Source organism: Anneissia japonica, unplaced genomic scaffold, assembly GCF_011630105.1.
Source record: "Anneissia japonica isolate Jap-2015-1 unplaced genomic scaffold, ASM1163010v1 scaffold1483_len710385_cov172, whole genome shotgun sequence".
In the NCBI taxonomy this organism is placed as follows: Eukaryota; Metazoa; Echinodermata; class Crinoidea; order Comatulida; family Comatulidae; genus Anneissia; species Anneissia japonica.
The window spans coordinates 699,007-710,397 of record NW_022732828.1 but is presented as its reverse complement, the minus strand read 5'-3'; positions in this window follow the sequence as shown (position 1 = coordinate 710,397).

Sequence of the window (11,391 nt, the reverse complement as noted above, 5' to 3'; positions counted from 1 at the left end):
TAGTTATGAGTTATCATGGAATAGGCATATACAATTATTACTAAATAAAACCACCCCATCATTAAATATCATAAAACATGTAAAAAAAATTCTTATCACGACGAACTTTAGTAAAAATTTATATCACTTGCATTCGACCACTGTTAGAATATGGTTCCTCTGTGTGGGATAATGTGACCTGTAGCTTAGCTTCAGATCTAAAACACCTTCAAATTAGTTTTGCAAGAATTTGTACAGGTGCATGGAGGCATACTAGTCATATAACACTACGTATTGAACTTGGTTGGCCAACCCTCCAGAGTAGGCGAAGTTATTTTAAACAGTGTTTATTTTACAAAATAAGAAATAATCAAACACAGCAGTATTTATTGTCTCTTCAATTTTCTTGAAAGTGTTGAAGTATAATTTACGTAGCATAAGAAATCTTATTTATTATTATTCTTCCAATTTGCAGAACTGAATTATATAATTCATCATTTATATTCTCGATTACCTCTGATTGGAACACCTTTATTAATGAAATAAAAAATTCCCCAAAAATTTCTGTGTTTAAAAATGATTTAAAAGAAGGTTTTCCAACAAATACAAAATATTATGATACTGGGTCCAAAAAGAAAAAGACTTGGTTTTAGCAGCCTTAATTTTCATTTACATTCTTATGGTTTGAAGGCTGATCCAAATTGTGCTTGTGGAAACAGTATAAAAAACCTCTTCCCAATATTTTCCAATGTGTCCCCCTTTTGTTACTCAAGAAATAAGTTGCTCACTGAAATCCAAAATCTTTTTCCAACTATCTTTGCAGATTTCTCGTTTGTAAGAAATATTGATCAGAATTTCTTATTTAATTTATTAATTTTTGGTTCCCAGAATCTTACGAAAGATGAAAATTGTGCTCTGTTTAACAAGGTTCAGATGTATTTTAGATACTGGACGTTTTGGAATCTTAGTTATCAATTAAAATATATACTGTCTGTAATAATGTAAAATATTCAATCCCATATTTCAGTAAATTATTGTTCTATATATTGACCTTTAAATTTAAAGATAATAAACTTTAAAATGTTTATTGTTAAATTTCTGTTGACTAGTTTCATTCAATTCAAAGAGCTCATCAGGTTTAGATTGAATTTTTATTTGTCAGACAGTGTATCTATAAAATTTCAACTTTTCCTGCCATTGTATTTTTTATTTGTATTTATGTTTTCAGTGGTATCGCGTTACTAAAGCTTGAGATTTCCTTGTGAGGTACCTCACTGGGTGAAATTTTGAATAAAAAGAAAATTAATAAACTAACCTTGAACCTTTATTATTTTAGCAATTAAAAGGTAATACCGGTATTAGGGTTTTTTTGCCTTTGCCTTTGAATATTGTTGTACTTTTTTGAAGATATTATTGTGTTTTCATGTATTAAGTTACTGATAAAATTTACTCCCTTTTCACTCCAATTTTTATAGAACATTATTTCTCCACCGATTTTAACATTTTCGTTCATCCATAGCGTTTGTCTGCTGACAGACTCGGGGTCAGATGAGGAATTGTGTTTAACGAATAGACCGAAATGCCATGCTTTTAAAACATCAAACCAGAAGGCGTTTAACTTTGTTCATTTGTAAATTTTGTTAATTTGGAAGAACCCCCTTCAATTAACCACACTTTACAGTTGTTTGTTATATGGGGATACAAAAGTTTCTGACTTGTCCCAGTTTCAAATATTAATATAGTTCTGAGTTAATTAATTTTTAAAATTTCATCAGAAGGATCTGAAGTTAAAATGCATGAGATAAGTGTGTTTAGGTAGTAGTAAAGATTTAACTACTGTAATTCGTCCCAGGACTTTTAGATTTCTATTTGACTAGTGCAACATAGATTTTTTAGAATGAATTTAAGGTTTCCTTGTAATATATTTCGAACATTGTGTTTAAATTGGTACTGAATACAATACCTAGTGATTTAAACATGATATTCCCTTTCTAGTCAAAATTATTATTATTATTATTATTATTATATGATTGTAAGCTCACAGCGACGAGTATACCTATGCGACGTCTAAAGAGAGATTGTCTGTGGGTGGCCACGACAAAAAATAGATTTTTTAAAAATTTGCATGGTCAAAGGCCTTTGGCTGAAACAAAAAAAAGCATTTATTTAGGTTTTCGTGTCTCGGTGTCATAGCAACGGCCATTTTCCCGGATTATAGAAAATACACGTAATTTTCCTAACTTTTACACTAAATATCATAAAATTTGCATTGCAACGGCTCTTACATAGAATACAGTAATTGAATTTACTACTAATAGAAGATAGGCTGAGGGCATCTTTACAAACAGACACCAAACTCTGGGCATTATAATCCTGTTAAAGCTGAGTTTTACTTTTTATTTGTGCAACTTGAAGGTGTCCGATTGAAATATCTTGTTGAATGATAGTGAACAGTGGCAGGACATATTTCATGTGCTGTAGGGTTGTTAGAACAGTTTTCATTTCGTTGTAGAGCTTTGTTGCTGTTAGATTATGACTGGCAGCTACATCTCCCCCTCAAAAAATGCTCGCAGTAGCCACTGTGTGTGCGTTGAACCGTGGAGATCTCTAGGTCCCCGGTTCAATTCCCATCGCTGACTCTCCTTGTGTTCACCACTTAAGACAGAAAATTTGAGAGTTTTAAATTGACATACCCTAAAAACAATCAATCACTAAAGACACCTATCTCACACATACTATGCAAATATTATTATCATTTAATTTGTCCTATCAATATACACACTTTGACTTAGCTATATACCTCTTGGATGATGTCTTGAAATATTTGTATACATCATGCACAAACTGCTCTGCCTCTTTTTCTCAGTTGCTAACATGCATAACTTGCAATGAGGTGAAATGTGTGGCAGAAGCATTTCAGCACAAATACATGTTGGATTTTCTTCTGGATGTTTGTCACTAGTGAATTTGACCCCCCCCCCCTTGCATCAAGTTTTCGCCATCGCATTCAAATCCAACAACCAATGCCAAGCAGAGGCCATCCTCCTTCAAGGCTTTATCAAGTAGCCTGAACAATCCAGCTGCAGTACCATCTTCAAGTCCCACCTTGATGAGACGGTAGAAATTTGTAACACTAGCCTTCCCAATCTCACAGAAACCGAACAGACACACTGAAGGTTTGACCTGTAGAAATGTCTGGTGCCTTATCACACAGTATTGAGAAGCCTGTTTAGAGAATAAGGAAAAAATGATATATTTTAGTAAACAAGACAAACACATGACTATCAGACTATATGATACGGTACTATTTTCCAACTTAATTAATATTCTTTATGGGGAAAAGCTTTAAAATATTACTGTCTTCCTGTGTATATCTCTTTTTATAATTGGTTTATGCTGCTGATTTAAGATAAAAATATGTGATTCAACAAAAATAAGCTGTGATATTAAAGTGGAAATAAAGAATGTAAACCTTGGTTAAGAGGGAGTTACATAATTACATTTAACCTTTCAACCCAAAAATAAATGAATGAAACAATTGACCCATGAGTGCAAATTTAAGCAGGGCTGAAAGTTTGATTTGAACTCAACTCAAAGTTTAGAACATTCCACAGCACAAATTCAGTTTATAGGTATGACCACTTTATTTTGCAAAGCCTTCAACCTCTCTAAGTCTGCATGAGAATATGGTGCTAGACATTCAGTCAACAAGTATGTTACTTTAGTTCTGCTGCATCGAAGAGCTTGAATGTTCTTTGATGTGGGTTCAATGTGTTTCAGTGTAGCAATAAAATCCTCTGCAAAACGAAACGATAAATTCTTTCTCACTATCATGGCGACTAGATTGAGCTCAGCTTCAACAACTGAATTATAGTCTCTTGAAAACTTCTCTATTGATCCTCCCTCAACTTGAGATGTGTGTTTTACGAAGTGAGATTTTCGCTGCGAGTTTTTTTGTGTGCACCATTTACATAAAGCACTTCCATCTTTGTAAATAGTCCATTATTTTGCCCATGGCTTCCGCTCCCACTCAGGCCTATAACTTTGGTAATAGCTCTTCCCTGAAAAAGAAGAGAGAGAGAGAGAGAGAGAGAAAAAGTTACCAGTGCTATAAACATTATTCATTAACTATTTATGCATATTTTTAATGATACTTTCATAATTTTTATATCAGTATTATTATGTTGACGATGATTAAAATTAAAATTGATATCACCTTTAGTAGCAGAAGTGAAAGTAGTGCTGGTAGTAGCAGTAGCTGCTCAACAGTTTCCTACATATTTTTAGGGAGATTCATTAGTATTTTCCAGTGCTAGCTATATTCAAATAACATTCAAATTAAAATGAATCAGAGTTAGATTATAATCTAGTTAGCAATTAGAATGAAATGAAATTATGTGAAAATAATGTAAGCAACATGATTTCATTCCTACCGCCTGCTGCAGTTTGCCCATGTTCAGGTGCAACACTTGTTGGTGCGGAAGGAGGTTCAGCTTGGGAGTCTACTGATGATGCAGGTGAACATGGTGGAGATTCTGCAGGTGATCTTGACCATCCTGCTGTTGCTACAATAAATCAAGGAATGAAAGGTCTTTAGTATGAGTATGAATAATTGGAATCAGGTGTCACATCCCCTGCAGTGATGCCTCTGAAATACTTGACAAGTTTTAATGTTTTACATTTTCCTTTTATTAAGGAATATTAAGGAATGCCCCGAGGAAAACTATGTGAAATAATACGAAACGTCAGCAATTACTTGCATTTACTGAATGAAAAGTTCATTAATTTTCATCTGTTTGCACATGCCCCTCTCATTTGTTTCTGTTGTTGTTGATGTTGCTAACTAATATACATCTTGATTACCTGCATTCAAGATAATATGATAAACAAAGAAACAATATATAAGATCCAAATAAATATAAACATGATTTATCATGGGAGTGCAAGCTTTAACAGTCACTTATCTGACACCAGACTCACATAGTGACACTCAAACACATGTCCCTGACGTAATGGAGATCCCCAGTCCCCACCACCATTGATATCAGTAATGTCCAAGGCTCGTGTAGAACTGTAGGTTGATCTTGAGGAGTTGGGCCACAGATTGTATCTTGGGATGGTCGGCCCATGTCCTATTCTTAGACATTTTTGTTGGATAATCAGTGTCAATCATCAGAGACACTGGGCGGTCTGGATCTTCCTGTAAAGCCAATTAAAGAAATAGAGAAATACTAGTAATAAGTAATATGACTTAGATTCCATCTAAAAGGAATAAAATATAAAGTGTGAGGGAAGCAGTAGCTCAATATAAGTAAATTTACGAAGTACTTGAATAAACAGACAGAAATTAAACCATATTAGTATTGCATATTAATGGATAATGCAAATAAACATTTTTAGTAAATAACAAAATATGCAGTATGAAAGTGTCACGGTCCTTTCGTGTACACTATTATTAACCAAAAGCATCAATTAACATCTGCAAATGGAATAGGTTTCTGGTTTTGGCATGGCTGAAGAGGGTTGTGTTACAAATATTTGTCAAGGGTTTTAGTAGTTAGGTCTCTTCACTTACTTTCTCTAATGTGTTCATATATTTAACTGCCTTCCCTCTCAATTCAAAATGGGTTCAATGTTCATCCCTTAACTATCATTGATGGGACAATGCATGAAAGGAAACAGTTACCATCCATGGGAACATTAACAATATTTAGCTTATGATTTTTTCCGATTTCTGAAGGCTTGCAAAACCATCTTCGAAGGAATCTGTATGAAAACATACAAAAGTCTTTAAGACTGAGTATGAAAGTTACTTAGGTATGGCGATACACCTCCACTGGTGATAATTAAATATAATAATGCAAACGTTTTTCTCAAATATTCACTAAGACTTAGTCAATTAACTTCAAATACTGCAAATCTACAAGCAGAGGAAATTGCCATTCAATTTTTATACTGTAATTTGCATAGAGTGACATGATGCGTGGGAGTTATTGCTTGTTCATTAATTATTCTTGGAAATTTGTTTGATACTGAAAGATTGTATTGGGAGCACAATAATGAATACATCTTAAAAGTACCAGTGAAAATAATGAGTTAGTAATCCCTTCCCAAAAATATTGATTACATATTGCCGTGATTCGGAAGAACGCATTATAAGCCAAAATCATAGTTTTAAGATATTGAGCAAAACGCGTTTCTTGTTAGCCTTTTGTTATGGAAATGAATTATATTGAATATTTTTTATGTAAATGTACTAACTACACAACAGAAAAACATACTGAAGTACTTTTTTTTATATATTTTTTTCTATAACCCAGTCAAAATGGACATAATGCGCTTTTCCAAATTGAAATAAAAGCCAATGAAGCATGAAAAATCTGATGTTAGGCATTATATCCAGTTTTGCCAGCAGAATGCATGCATTATGCTTTACTTAAGACTAATGAAAAATAACAAATTAAAGTGACTTTTCACCAGGTCTTTAGAGGTTTAAATTCCACTATGTTTAAATAACTTAAAACAAAACAAAATAGAAAGTTTCTTAAAGGGTTTTTAAAAAAATATAATTTAGCAACATTATCGCATTCACTCTCATAAAATATTTACAAAATGTGTCTGATCTAATTTAGTAAATGTTGTATTTCCCCTAAAATATGGTATGGTACATGTAAAATTTAAATTAAATACTATCATTAACCACTACAGAAAGAACAAGCAACAACACTGTTAGTAAGTTTTTACAACATAAATAATCAGTTTATTTAATATCACTATGAAGAATACCCGCCTTTCAATTTAATAAACAAAAAATAAATACCCAACTTCTAAACACACTTCTTCAGGTCCATTTATAAATTTCTGTTTCCTTAAATTATAATGAAGTGAACTCATTTAAATATAGCTAAATACTTTAAATGTAAATTTAGCATAGGTATTATATTATCTAAATTCCAATCATTGGCTTAATTGGAAAGTCTAAGTAAAACATTTTTAAGTTTGATATGTATGTATTTTATATTGTTTGTTGAATGGTCTTAGTTATAATAATAATTATTAATATTACAGACTAAAATTTATATTATGGCAACAATTTAGTCATGGTCATATTGCAACTTATTCTTTAAAAGATGAAGAACAATGCATTCTTCTTTTATTAATTGTACTCTGATCAAAAAAAAACTTGGTATTATACCCTATTATGCCCTTCCATCAACTAGGGAACTAATTAAATATGCATCATTGTCTTCTGTGATTGGTTGATTGCTCACTCTTCAATGCTTGGTGGATATAATGCACTCTTCCGGATTTTTTTGCTTTGATGGATGGATATAATGCGTAACTCTCATAATAATTTCATATTTATAAATATTTTTGGGGTATATGATCAATTCACATGATAGATTATATGCATAGGATGCCCCTAAGCCTAAAATCTCAAAATTCTCAAAAATGGTATCCAAGTAATATGTTGCAAAATGAAGCACTGAAAAACTTGCACCTCAAAAACAAAATTCAGTGAATCAAAAAAGTAAAAATGTACAAATAAATGGGAATTTCATCCCAGTTTCACCCATTAACAGCACAGTGTTAAGAATTATTTAAATACAAGTCAGAAATCAAATATTTGATGTTTTGTTTATGTTAAATAATGCATTTAATGTAAAATTTGATACCACAACCAATTAGCATATGGTTCTGACCTTTTGCTCTACTCTTTTCCTTTGCTGTCTCTTTGGATTATCCATTTCTCTTCCTCCCCTTTTCATGAGTACTGCTGCTGCTGCCAGAATTTTTCTTGTTACCTCTTGAAATCCCAAAGTCAAAGAAGAGACGTTGCAGAATTTTCAAAAAAAATGCTGCAAAATACCAGAATATATGATTGTTATAAAATCCTGGAGCAATCTTTAAAAAGAAAAGTGATCAATATTTCCGCTTCTAATCACAGTCTTAACAGTTTTAACTTATTTTAATTACATACAAGCATTAATATGTTCAGTTTTAAGAGTAGAAAAAGAAGTATTCATAAGTTCATTCCATTCGTAGGCCTATCATCACAATCCCTAACAAATTAACTTTTCACTGAATCAACTTGATGAGTTTTGTGTTTGTGCGTGTAGGCCTAGTATAAATAGGGTTCTTAATCACAAGACAATTCAGTTTAGTTTGCTCTATAGATTCTACCTCACACTCTACAGACTGTACAGATAGGCCTAGCCTATAAACTGTCTCTTATACACATCTAGATGTGTATAAGAGACAGCATAAGGCCTGCGATGAAATAAAATATTATTTGTAAGATGTATTTTTGTATTAGAGTCCGAATATTAGGCCTATGTAGCTAATGTAATAATAATATAATTATCGAGTCCGATTTTACCGTCATCATGAATATATTGAACACAATTGTGGTTGCAGCATTTCTCTTTTCTATGTGAAAATAATTTATAAGTTCAAATAAAACTGTTGAATACGCTATTTTAATAGGTAATAATTGATTACTGTTAGCAGCAATTGGGCAGGTACCTAACACCACGTTTATGTTATGTATATCAAGTGGCCACAAGACGACTGAACTAAGCTGCGGCTTCAGTGCGAGTAAAGATGTAAGCTGTTAGGACCCTATTGGCGCACCGTACCTAGTGCTGTTTATTAGCATAACAAAGGCCGGCTGCCGAAATGATCAATACACCAGATTTTTCGTAGATGAAGACTCTGAAAACTGTATAGCATGGCCCAGCTGTATTTTAGATGTGTATAAGAGACAGATATAAACTAACACCATAAAACGAATGGCACGCATAGACAAATGATTGACGGCTGTAATCGCAACTAGTATCGGATTTTCGATGCCACAGTAAAGATCAAAGGACTGTACGCACGCGCTATGTTCGAGAGCGGAGATGTGCGTCCTTCTGTTGAATTACTACGTTCAGTCCATAGAGATATAATAAGAATACTAGAGTGCTAACAGCAATGTATTCAATGTTCGAAATACGCAGAGCTGTGTGTGTGTACCATCCAAGATGGCTGCCATAGATTCAGCCAATCAAATTTCCCCTGAGCACTATCATTTTCAATTGCGCCCATTTTATTACTACTTAGTTTCGTACCACACACATGGTGTGACACTCTTCAGATAAAATTGCCTAATGACTAAAAAACATAGAAATACAATTGATTGAGATAAGCTGAGCATGCGCAGAAAGCCAGAGCGGTAGTACAAATGGTTCAATTAGTTCAGTCAGATTAAGGATTGATAAACAATGAAAGGGATTAAAGTGATAAACATAAGTTAAGTAGCAACATTATATGGGAAAGATGTTAGCATGCTAGGAGGGGGTTAAAATAAAATTAAGTTACAAAATTTCTTAGAAGAAATTTGGCATGCCTGCATGCTGAAACGAGTTCATTACGTTTATTTAGTGTAGCTATTTCCGGTTTGCAAATAATAAAATATTTTCCCCATATGCACAGGTTGCATCTTTTTGATGATGGGTTATATGGTTTAGCCTGTTTGAGAATGTTCCATTTAATATTAAAGTCCATATTTTTTTCCTTTTAGTTCCCATATGTACTTGCTTAGTTCTGTGTTAAGTCTCTTGGATTTGTTCCTGAAGGAGGCTTTGTGGTTATTGTATCTTGTCTTAAATGCGTTTTCTGTGAGTCCTACGTATGTTTGGTTTGGTTTGTTATTAGTTGTAACCGTTGCCTGGTAGATAACACATTCTTTGAGGCAGTGGCCAGACATTGGGCATTCTTCGGGCTTCCTGCAGTTGCATCCTTCGTTGGTTTGCTGATTTGTTTTCTTGTTTATGGTTGCTTTGTTGTGGCCATCAATGGTCTGTTTAAGGTTTCCAGTGCAACTGTAACTAATTTTGACAGTGTTTCGATTAAACAATTTATGTAGTGTGTGATTTTGTGGGAATGCTTGATCTAAAGCCTCAAGGAAAGTTTTCCCGACATTGGTGGCAACACTCGTGCTGTACGGTGGGTTATACCAAATTATGTTACGTTTGCGGGATTGGCTGTGCTTCTCGTTTATGGGTTCTTGCGGTGGTGAAAATTTGAGCTTATAATTGTATCCGCTTTTATTGAGGGCCTGTTGGTAAAGTGGTGCTGCGTCATTGAATGATTGCTCGTCGTACGAAATTTCAGATAGGCGTCTATTTATTGATTCTGGGATATTTTTGAGAATTCCTGGTGGGTGATTGGATTTGCTGTGGACGTAGAGCGGCGTGTTGTTGGGTTTTGAATATGGCATATACTTTCCGGAATTGTGACGTCAAGGAAGTCTACTACTTTTTTATTGGCTTCGATTGTGATTTTTAGGCCGTGATTTTTGAATATGTTGCACAGATCTTTCTTAATTATTTCTAACAACTTCGGTCTTTACAGAGATGATGGTTTAGGAGTTACTAATGCCTCACCTCGCCAGGTAGTTAAAACTTAGATCACACGTCAGAAATGGCATTTCAGTTGCAGTTAAGGGACTATATTGTATTTGGACAAACATCAACTGATATATTCAAATCAACTTGAGACCAAAAAAAAGAAAAATCCATATTTAGTAGCTAAGGAAGTATCAAAAATTTCATTTCCAGTCATTTCCCAAAGAAAGTCTTCATTAGAGTGAATATAAACCATCAAGTCTCTATGTTGAGTAGTTATGGAGATATATAAATTGTTTTATTAAAATTATGTCAAAGATCAAAAATACAATTTTCGGTCATTTCCAGAAGGAAGTCTTCATTAGAGCGAATATAAACTTATATATAATTTATACAATTTGAGACCAAAGCAAAAATATATATCTAAATGAATGAAATAGACTTGAATTTTTTCAAATAATGCTAAACTCTTTCATGACTTAAAAACAATCCTCTTGTCGTCTGGCAGTGAAGCAGATCCGAAATGATTTAGATTGCGGTTGAGTACATGTTAAGAAACTGTCAAGGTTATTGAAACTTAAAAAATATTGACGTCAGCAGAACAATTATCTACACTATTTTCAGCGATGTGAAGTTAAAACGTATTGATGTAGTATATTCACACAACGTCATTAAAATCGTGTACACACATCTAGATGTGTATAAGAGACAGGTTAAATACTGTATTATATATTATAACAGGAAAAACAAAGTTTAAAAGAAATAATAAGAAACTTCAGAAAATTACGACTACGCACGACTATAGCCCCACTAATACTAATAGTATAGTGGGCCTATGTGAACTAGAAGTCTAGCTTAGACCTACTCAAGCTCGTACAGTAACCATGCCATGACATGATCATCGTGGCAGAGTTAGAGAATAACTTTCATGCGATTAGAAATATAATGTTCTCACAATCGTAATTCTGTATCATTTCGTGTCAGATATTTTATATAAAAACGATATGCCTGGTACAAATTG